Source organism: Rattus norvegicus, chromosome 6, assembly GCF_021556685.1.
Source record: "Rattus norvegicus strain SHRSP/BbbUtx chromosome 6, alternate assembly SHRSP_T2T, whole genome shotgun sequence".
Lineage (NCBI taxonomy): Eukaryota > Metazoa > Chordata > Mammalia > Rodentia > Muridae > Rattus > Rattus norvegicus.
Genome location: NC_141539.1, coordinates 40,021,059 through 40,030,218, shown reverse-complemented (window position 1 = coordinate 40,030,218; position 9,160 = coordinate 40,021,059). Strand labels below are relative to the sequence as shown.

Below are 9,160 nucleotides of genomic sequence, written 5' to 3'. Positions count from 1 at the left end.
ATCTGGCTCCTTTAATGGAAGACATACAGACCTACTGCTGCTGAAGTCATGGCCCTGGTGCTTCATGAACATTTTTCCTAGTGTATGAATCAAAACTAGTGGGTGGTATAAAGGAAGCCATATCTGAAAGCTGAGTCCTCACAGTCGAATGTGTTGGTTAGTTTTACCTCTGACACAAGCTAGAGGCATTTGGGAAGTGGGACTCTTTTTTTTTTTTTAAGAGATATAAACATTTATTTCACAAGTTCGCCATAATTTGCTAGGGAGACATGTACTGAGGACATTTAAATCACTTGGGGAGGCCAATGCTGAGACTTTTCCAAGCAGCAAAAATCAAATGCACCACCACGCCGGCCAGCTTTGCTTCACTTAGAGCCACCTCCTTTCTTGGGGCCATTAGTCCTTATTTCATGCCAGATTTTCACTAGAGCCTCCCTATTCTTCCAAATGAGCTCATGTCCATAAACCAAAGAGAGCTCCCCAAAATTTCCATGGGATCATCCTAGCTGTATCCATGGCAATTATGACTTTTAAGGCGTTGCCCGCTGTGAAGGTGAAAACGGGGAGGAAGATGATTGCGAACCTCCGCTCTGGGATCTTGGTGCAGATGGCTGCAAGCACAGTCGTGATTGCTCCCGCTGCACCAACTGAAGGTCTGTATCTTCCTATGTAACTAGATGAGAAGCTCCACAGAACATACAGATTTGCTGCCATGTGTGTAAGGAGACATGGCTGAACATTGACAGCAACATTGGAGAACAGAGAACTTTTGATGCTGGGTTGGATGTAGAGATCATGGTTCGATGCAGGGATGACACTTTCCACAAGCAGAATATGAGGGCATTTGCAGCTATGATGCCTGTCGCCGTCTGCTGGCCATCGTGTAGGCTATTCCACTACTTGTTAATCTCCTTTCTGAGGTTTCCTTCCTTTTGTGGCCTTATGTTATCCAACCAGTTAGATTTTATGCCATCAAAATAACTCTGAACCCCGTATTTCAGCGATTCATACTGCTAAATAGCAGCTGACCCAAATGCACAGCCTGTGAACCCAAGGGTGAAGAAAAAGGGCTTTACGAGAGAGTTCTTAGTAGGGGGAAGGATAAAAGACTGTTTCCTCCAGGGGCAGGATCAAGGCACTTCTCTTATATGCTTCTTCCCTTGACCTTGTGTCTGATCTTCAAGGTTCAACCTTCCTCGGTGCTTTTCTAAGTCCACATTTTTGCTGAAGAAATAAGTTAAACCTGCATCTGAGCAGTCACGGGGCTTAGGTTGCAGAGAGCTCCCGGTAGCCGCCACCCAAGGAAGGCACCCACGCCTGACTGCAGTATCGGCCTTGCACCCAACCTCTCAGTCCCATCTTCCCAACCTCTGCCCTACCATGGCCCCGGGAAGTGGGACTCTTAATTGAGAAAATGCCCCTATAAAGATTTTTCTCATGGGCAAATATGTTGTGCATTTTGTTGGTTGAAGATTGATGTGGTGGTTTTAGTTAATGGTGGTCCTAGTGACGTAAGAAGGCAGGCTGAGCAAGCTGGTGGCCAGGGCTGTCTCACAGCTTCTGCTTTCGTTCCTGGCTTGAGTTCCTGTCCTGACTTCTTTTGATCACAGACTATGATGTGGACGAGTAAGCAATGTAAACTCTTTCCTTCCTAATTTGCTTATTATGGTCATGGTGTTTTATAGAAACCCCAACTAGGACATTGAAGATTAACATTCAGAAGACTGGGTTGCTGTTCTAGTTCTGTGACCATGACCTAGTTTCTCTAGACCCCAGTTCCTTTATCTTCAGATAGGGCTGTTTCTTTTCTCATGTTTTTTTTTTTGTCTTGTCAGTAGTAAATAAAATAATTCATAGTTTATGTAAGTATACTTTTAGTGCTAACAAAGTAAGTAGTACAGAAAAATAATTTGTTATGGTGTCATTATGACAGTTAGATATTTTATTGTGTATCGTCTAGTGCAAGAAATAAGAAATAGTTGATATTCAGGTTTTCATAGCATGAGAAACAAAGTGACTTTATGTGCGCGCGCATGTGTGTGTGTGTGTGTGTGTGTGTGTGTGTGTGTGTGTGTGTGTGTAATACAAATATAAAATGTTTCCTAGTTGGAAATTTTGAAAATAGATTTTTTATAAAATACATTCTGATTACAGCTCCCCACCCCTTCCGTCACATCTAAGTCCCATTCTAAGGACAATACAGACATCTGCAGAATAATAAATATATAAAAAGATACAAACAAATCAGGAGAGAACAAAACAAACAGAACAGCCAAAGAAAGGGCGTAAGAAACACATATAGATGAACAGACCCAACTTCACACAAACAAGAATCCCATAACAACACAAAACTGGAAGCCATTTTATATATGCAAAGAACACGCAAAGTGTAAAAAATGAAAGAGAGAGAAAAAGATAGCAAAGAAAGAAAAAGAAAAAATGGAAAAAGAAAAAAAAGGCCCTGACAAAACATTATGAGATAAAACCAAAACCAAAAGCAACCCCACAAAACCTCTAAAGACATCCTTGAGTTTGTTTTGTGTTGGTCATCTACTGCTGGGCATGTACAAACCTTAAGAATGGTTTATATCCCCAGTGAGACTTCATTAGAGAAAACGAATCTTTCATTCAAAGAGTAGCTATCAGTTGGAGATAGTCTCTGGGTAAGAGATGGGGGTTTCCCGTCTCCTCTCATCTCTGGGACCCCATCTGGTGTTGACATGCACAGGTCTGTGCATGTTGTCACAGGCTCTGTGAGTTCAGATATGCATGGGCTGGGCTGCGTTTAGGAGGTCTTGTTTCTTTGGTGCCTTCCATTACACTCTTTCTGCTTCTTCTTCCTTGAGCCCTGAAGGGGAGAGACTTGATAGAGATGACCCATTCAGGACTGAGTGTTCCAAGGTCTCTCACTCTCTGTGCATTGTCCAGCTGTGGGTCTCTGAATCTGTTCCCATCTGCTGCAGGGGGAAGCTTCTCTGATGACGGCTGAGCAAGATACTGATCTAGAGTATAGCAAAGCATCACCAGGAATCAATTTTTACTATGTTCCTTTAACAGATTAAGAGTATTTGATTTTTCCTCAACACCATGGCCTCTCTGGTCTCAGGTTCTTGGACATCTGAGCTGTAGCAGGTATGGATTCCCTCTCATGAAGTAGACCTTAAGGAAAATAAGATATTGGTTGGTTACACCTTCAACCTTTGTGCCACCATTATACCAGCATATCTTGCAGGCAGGTTACCATTGTTGATTTAAGTGTTTCTGGATTGGTGCTTACCTTTCTCCTTTGGTATCATGCAGAATACTTTCTAGTACTACGAACACTGGTTTGTAGGGGTGAAAACTCTAGGTAGACACCAGCTTGACTTCTTCATGTTCAGTGAGTTGTGTAGATGTTGTCTTCCGCAATGGGGCTTTACCATCAGTTTGTGGAGAGCAACCAATAGCCTTGGCAATAGTTTGGCATTCCGATAGAACCACTTTGGTCAACCTATTATTCATATTGGGAGCTTCTTTTCTTGGTGAGAACTGCTCAGTGGACACTCTGCCTCCTCTGTTCTTTGGTGATGTCATTTGGATAGCCTTCACATATATCTATATTTTAGGAAGCATTTATAGCATTAGGTTTCCATAGGACTCCTACAGTGGCCCATATTTTTCTGTGCTGGGAAATTTTTGATTGAAGTAGAACTAGAGCAAGTCACTGAGCATTTCCAGTTCCATTGATATTTCCTCTTAGAATTCCCATAGCACTTACTAGCACTTAATTAAGTAAGGATAGGAAAGGCTAGAAGTGATTAACTTGGGAGTGTTCAGACTTCTTCTTCGCAGATGAAAAAAATCTGCTGTTGGCAGCCTAGTGTGACACCCACCTCCCAGTCTGCTGCCTGGAAGTTTTCCTTCACTCTAAAAATCTGTAGGGGGCATGGAGAGAAGTGACAGGGAGAGAAGGGGAGTGAGAAGTGGAAGGGACATTTATTTAGGTAATTTGCAAATGGGAGGAAGGGGAGGAGGGATGGAGAAGAAGGGATGGAAGGAAGGAGGGATGGGGGAGAGAGAGAGGGGAGGGAGGGAAGGTTTTAGAATTCTGGATATTTTGGAATTATTTGAGTTGGGCTTCATAGTGCAAGTCTGAAACCTCAGCTACTTGACAAATTGAGGCAGAGGCAGCCCAACTCCAAGGCCAGAGTGAACTACAATGTGAATTCAAAGGCAGCTTGGGCAAATTAATAAGGATATTGCTGAGGATACAGTCCAAGGATAGAAAACTTGTCTAGCATATGCAAGAAATTAGCTTCAATCCCTTAAGAAAAAGAGTGGAATCATTGGAAATGTTTTTCAGAGGTTGATGTTTCCCTTGGTTCTTTATAGGCCAAGGACACTGTAGTCACAATTTTGAGAGCGTCATGAATATAAACCACTGTAGAACACTGGCTTTATATTATTTTAATCCACACAACTATTATTTTCCTCTTCATGTCCTCTCCTACCTGCCCATTCTTGTGCAGTGGAGGCTCCATTTCCAACCCATAGAATGAGTTCTGTGGACCACAATGTGGTCGGGTCTATCCATGTTTAATCTCTCCTTCTTCCAGTGACACAAGTCCCTCAGTTCCTGGCATTTCACTTTGGTACACATACAGAGGAAATATGCAGAAGCCATTTGCTCTCCTGAATGGGTGGAATGCCCCTTGAAGCCCTTGAATGTATCTCCTGAAACCCAGTGAACAGTATGGAGTCTTTCTTGAGTTTGGAAGGACACTGCTCAGGAGATGATTTTGGACAAGGATGATTTTTGATAACTGTCTTAAGTCAGTGATGCTAACCAAACTGACAAAGACAGAAGCTAAATCCTATTGAGATCCAGCTGTCAGATGGGCACCTCAATAACACTGAAGGGGTAGGACCACAGCAGAAGTGCTCTATCATACAGAGAGCTGGATTTTATTTGTAATTATTTGAAATATTTTAGCATAACAGGTCACTTGCTTTTATTCTTGCTTTTCATTTTTAATGTTTTTTAATGTTCTTTCTTTTAATTGGTTAGACCAAGTGCAGACTTCTGTGTCTCAAACTGGTTCCTTCTTCTCACCCCACTGGTCTACTACAGGATGACATAGTGGCCTTTCACTAGCTCTTCTTTGGTTAGAGATTAAAGAGCAATGGTGTACAAAGTTGATTGGTGCGATATGAGGATACTTTGTGACCTTGTGAGTAGCAGGTCCCAACTGCATATGTGGAAAATTCAATAGAAAGTCAACAGGTTGGATTCGCAGGTTAAGCACAATGGACAGTCCTATGCCCAATAAAACCAGTGAACAATTCCATATCATGGTTTCTGGTCATGGAGAGAGAGGCCTAGAATGACAAGAACTCCATGTAAACAGAGCATCTAGGTTGTGTCAGGTGCATGGATTGTCCCTACTGGGAGCTCTGAGTTGCTTTTCTAAAGAGCTTGTAGCCAAATACTATGACCTTTGTCTTTATCTTTTTTCTTTTCTTCTCCCTTCTTTCTAGCATCCTTTCAATAAATGGAGTTCCTTTTAGGAGGCTCTATCCCATAATTTAGGCTTTAACTTTAACTTAAGCTTTATAAAATATGGTAATTGTCCACCTGCAGTTGTTTTTATTATTTTAAACTCTGGTAAATTGTAATTAAAATGGTAAGCTCTCAACTTGCTTTACAGCGGGGAAATATTTGAGATTGCAACCATTTTCAAGAATCTTTTAAAGGAATTTATTATTTAAATGAAAAATGCCATTATCAGGTACTTGGGAATGAGAAGAGGGTAGAGGAAGACCTTTGAGGGGAGACCAGTGTTTAACAACAACAAAAAGCTGGTCAAGACCACAGAATGAGTGTTGCTTCCCTCCTGCAATCAAATGCCCGTACTCCCAAGTGCAATACAAACAGATATGGAACTCTGTCCATTTCCTTCCTGTGTAGTTATCTATACTTTCCTTTGCATGGACTTTGCTCTGAATTCCAGTCTCTGACAGTGCAGTCTGAGTGTCAACATTTCCCTGCCTTGCCCGTGCTGTAGCTCCTCCTAGAAAAATCCCACTTTCTTTCTCCTCTGCAATCCCTTGTACTACAAGAATCAGCAATGTCACCTTTTCTGAAGATGCTGCCCTGCTTCCCTTTGTTCACACTCCAAATATCTATAACCTACTGGATTCTTTCCCTCCTACTCGATATAAGTGACCTTGGGAAAGTTACTTGCTCTCTGCATTAGTTCTCAGTCACATAATGAGATAATCATACTATCACTTATAAAATTATTGTGGATATACAATTAGTATGTTTGCTATAGGGCACATAGCTGTTCAGTAAGTGCTTTTGCACTTTCGCTATAATTTATAACCACTCTTGCCAATACCATCACTACATCCCCAGGCGAGTGCTTTATTCACACAGATCTTGTTCATGTATTGTTGGTGTCAGTTTGACCGTATGTGCTGGATGGTTTTATGTCACTTTGATATAAGCTAAAGTCATCTGAGAGGAGGTAACCTCAATTAAGAAAATGCCTCCATAAGACTGGGCTGTAGGGAAGCCTGTAGGGCATTTTCTTAACTAGTGATGGGGAATACCCAGAATATCGTGGGTGGTAAATTCCTTGGGCTGGTGGTCTTGGGTTCTATAAAGAGGCTGAATAAACCATGAGAAGCAAGCCAGTAAGTGGTATCGCTCCATGGCCACTATATCATCTTTTGCCTCCAAGTTCCTGCTCTGTTTGAGTTCCTGCTCTGACTTCCTTCAGTGATGAACAATGCTGTGGGAGTACAAGCCAATTTAACCCTTTCTTTCCCATGTTGCTTTGGCTGTTGTGTTCCGTCATAACAATAGCAACCCTAACTAAGATACCCTACTTCATATACCTCAATCCTCAAGCTAAGTGCAATATTTGCCATCAACAGGCATTCAGCAAATAGTTTTGAAATATATTTATTGGTTTCTATAAGCTTTTTTTCTTTTAATCAGCTTAGGTTCTTGAAGTGTGTTTCCTGCTTTGCAGCGGCCAGCAAGCATGACAGCCTGTTCCCTGACATGACCAGTGTCACAATGAATCAGTGACAAGGATGCAGAAAAGACTACTTACATGTTGGCTGAGAGGGCAGGCCACAGGTGTAAGGAAGGGCCTGCTACCTACATATCATCAGTGCCGGGCTGGAGGCCTGAAGGCAAACACCGCTATGATCCTTCGCCTCACAGGTTTTTCTCTGTTGTGATTACAACGCAGATGAAATACGATAAGACTGACTCCTGAGCCTTGCACTGGCCTGTGGACTGAGGATATGATAAATGGTCTCTTGGGAAAGGTTATAGTAGGATGCTTAGCTCACTTTCTCCTGTGACTCTGAAGAGTAGGACACTATGTCCTCTAGGTTGGAGTCTGTATTCCATAAAGCTGAGAGCTCATAGGTGGTAATTCTACGTTTCTACACATCATCTGTTGTGGGTCATTTGATTGGATGTCTTATGACATTACACCTATTAGGAAACAAAGATCTTAAAAGTTATTTTTAACCAGGGAATAGACAAAAAAAAAATGCTCCAATCCAATTCCTAATGTTTGTTCTATGCAAACATTTAAAGCGAGCTGCAGCATGCCCCAGCAGTGGGATGTGTTCTGGGTGCATCTCCTGCCACCTTCTATTAATATCATTCTGAACTTTGATTATGTAATTGGTCACACTATTAAATACTATTCCTTTAAAGGGGCGTTTGTTAAGCTGTTTGAACTCTAGATTTACATTTGTATAAAGGATGCCATGAAAAGCTGAAATCAAGGGATTAGAGGGGAATGGTATCAGTTAAAAAATGAGAAACTTATTTGACTTTAATGAGAACATTTAAAAGATTTTTCAAGGGATCTGAGATATGTGGGAAACATGTGAAGTCATTTGGAGCGGAATGTGAGACTTTTACTGCTCATTTTTAAACTTCTGGGAATGAAACCTCTAAAGTGAAGCATGAGTGAAGGGGGGATTTTAGAAGTTCCTTATCAAGGAGTCAACTTGTTTCAAATCCCAAAGGAGGTGAGATGGAGGGCTCGCCTTCTGAAGAAGAGGAGCCTGGCTTCCTGCCCTTCCTCCTCAGTGTTTGTCTGACATCTTCCTGTGCCTGTCACAGCTTTGGGTAGCACTTGATTGTGCCCAGCTGAAGCAGCTCTCCTCCATATCTTCAAATCATCAGTTTCCTTGCTCTGTTCCAGGGTAATAACTTGCTTAAACACGAGGGATCAGCTGTAATTTATTCACGGAGAAAGTATTTCTCAAGAACCTCTGTTAATTGCTGCAAGTCTAGTGCTCCTATGGTGAGAGCTCCGCTTGGTACTCATGAAAGGGCTTCCCTCTCCACCTCAGGCACATAACTAAGTCGTATTTCTCAGTCTACTTGAGGTCAGGTAAAACTGCATGAGTGAATTCTGGTTAATAGGTTTGAGAAGAGTGATATAGCCACTTCTGTTCCTGTCTCCTGACAAGCAGCAAGGGCATGTGGGAGCGGTTTTAGGGGCATGAGGTTGGGGGGTGTTGGGGGGTGCCTCCCTGTGATTTACCTAATACGAGCTTGTATTTTCTCCTTCTTTCATCATCATTAGATGAAAACCAAAGACCCAAAAGAGGAATTCCAGGCCCTAGATGCTCGTCCCATCTCTAAATTAGTGAATCTGGTCCAAGCTATAGAACCATTAGAGATAGCTATTTACTCAGTATGCATGGGCTTCAAATGATCAGGAAACGAACTTCAGTGTTGTCAAGTTACTGACAGTTGAGAGTTTATTTGTTCCTGGAACAGCTACTGTATGCATGAGATGGTCAGCGGCATCAAGTTGACATAACCTAGAGTCACCTGGAAAGGGTCTGAGTGAGGGGGTTGTTTGCATTGGGTTGACCTATGTTTGTGAGTGTTGGAGAATTCTATTAACTAAGTTAATTGATGTGGGAAAACCCAGCCCACAGTGAGCAGCACTGTTCTCTAGGCAGGACTTTCTGACTGCTGAGTGTCTAGAAACCAATCTGGGCACAAGTCAGTGAGCACAGATGCACTCATTACTCTCTGCAATTGACTGTGGATGTGGTGTGACCAGCTGTTGGAAATACTTGCCTTGACTTTGCCACTATGATGGACTACGACCTGTAACTATAAGCTAAG

At 42.1% G+C, this 9,160-nt stretch overlaps 1 pseudogene; it reads right to left on the bottom strand.

Moving 5' to 3' along the window:
* Positions 1-365: 365 nt before the first annotated feature.
* Parl-ps7 (presenilin associated, rhomboid-like, pseudogene 7) lies at positions 366-1,359 on the bottom strand (annotated as a pseudogene).
* Between the last annotated feature and the right edge of the window lie 7,801 nt (positions 1,360-9,160).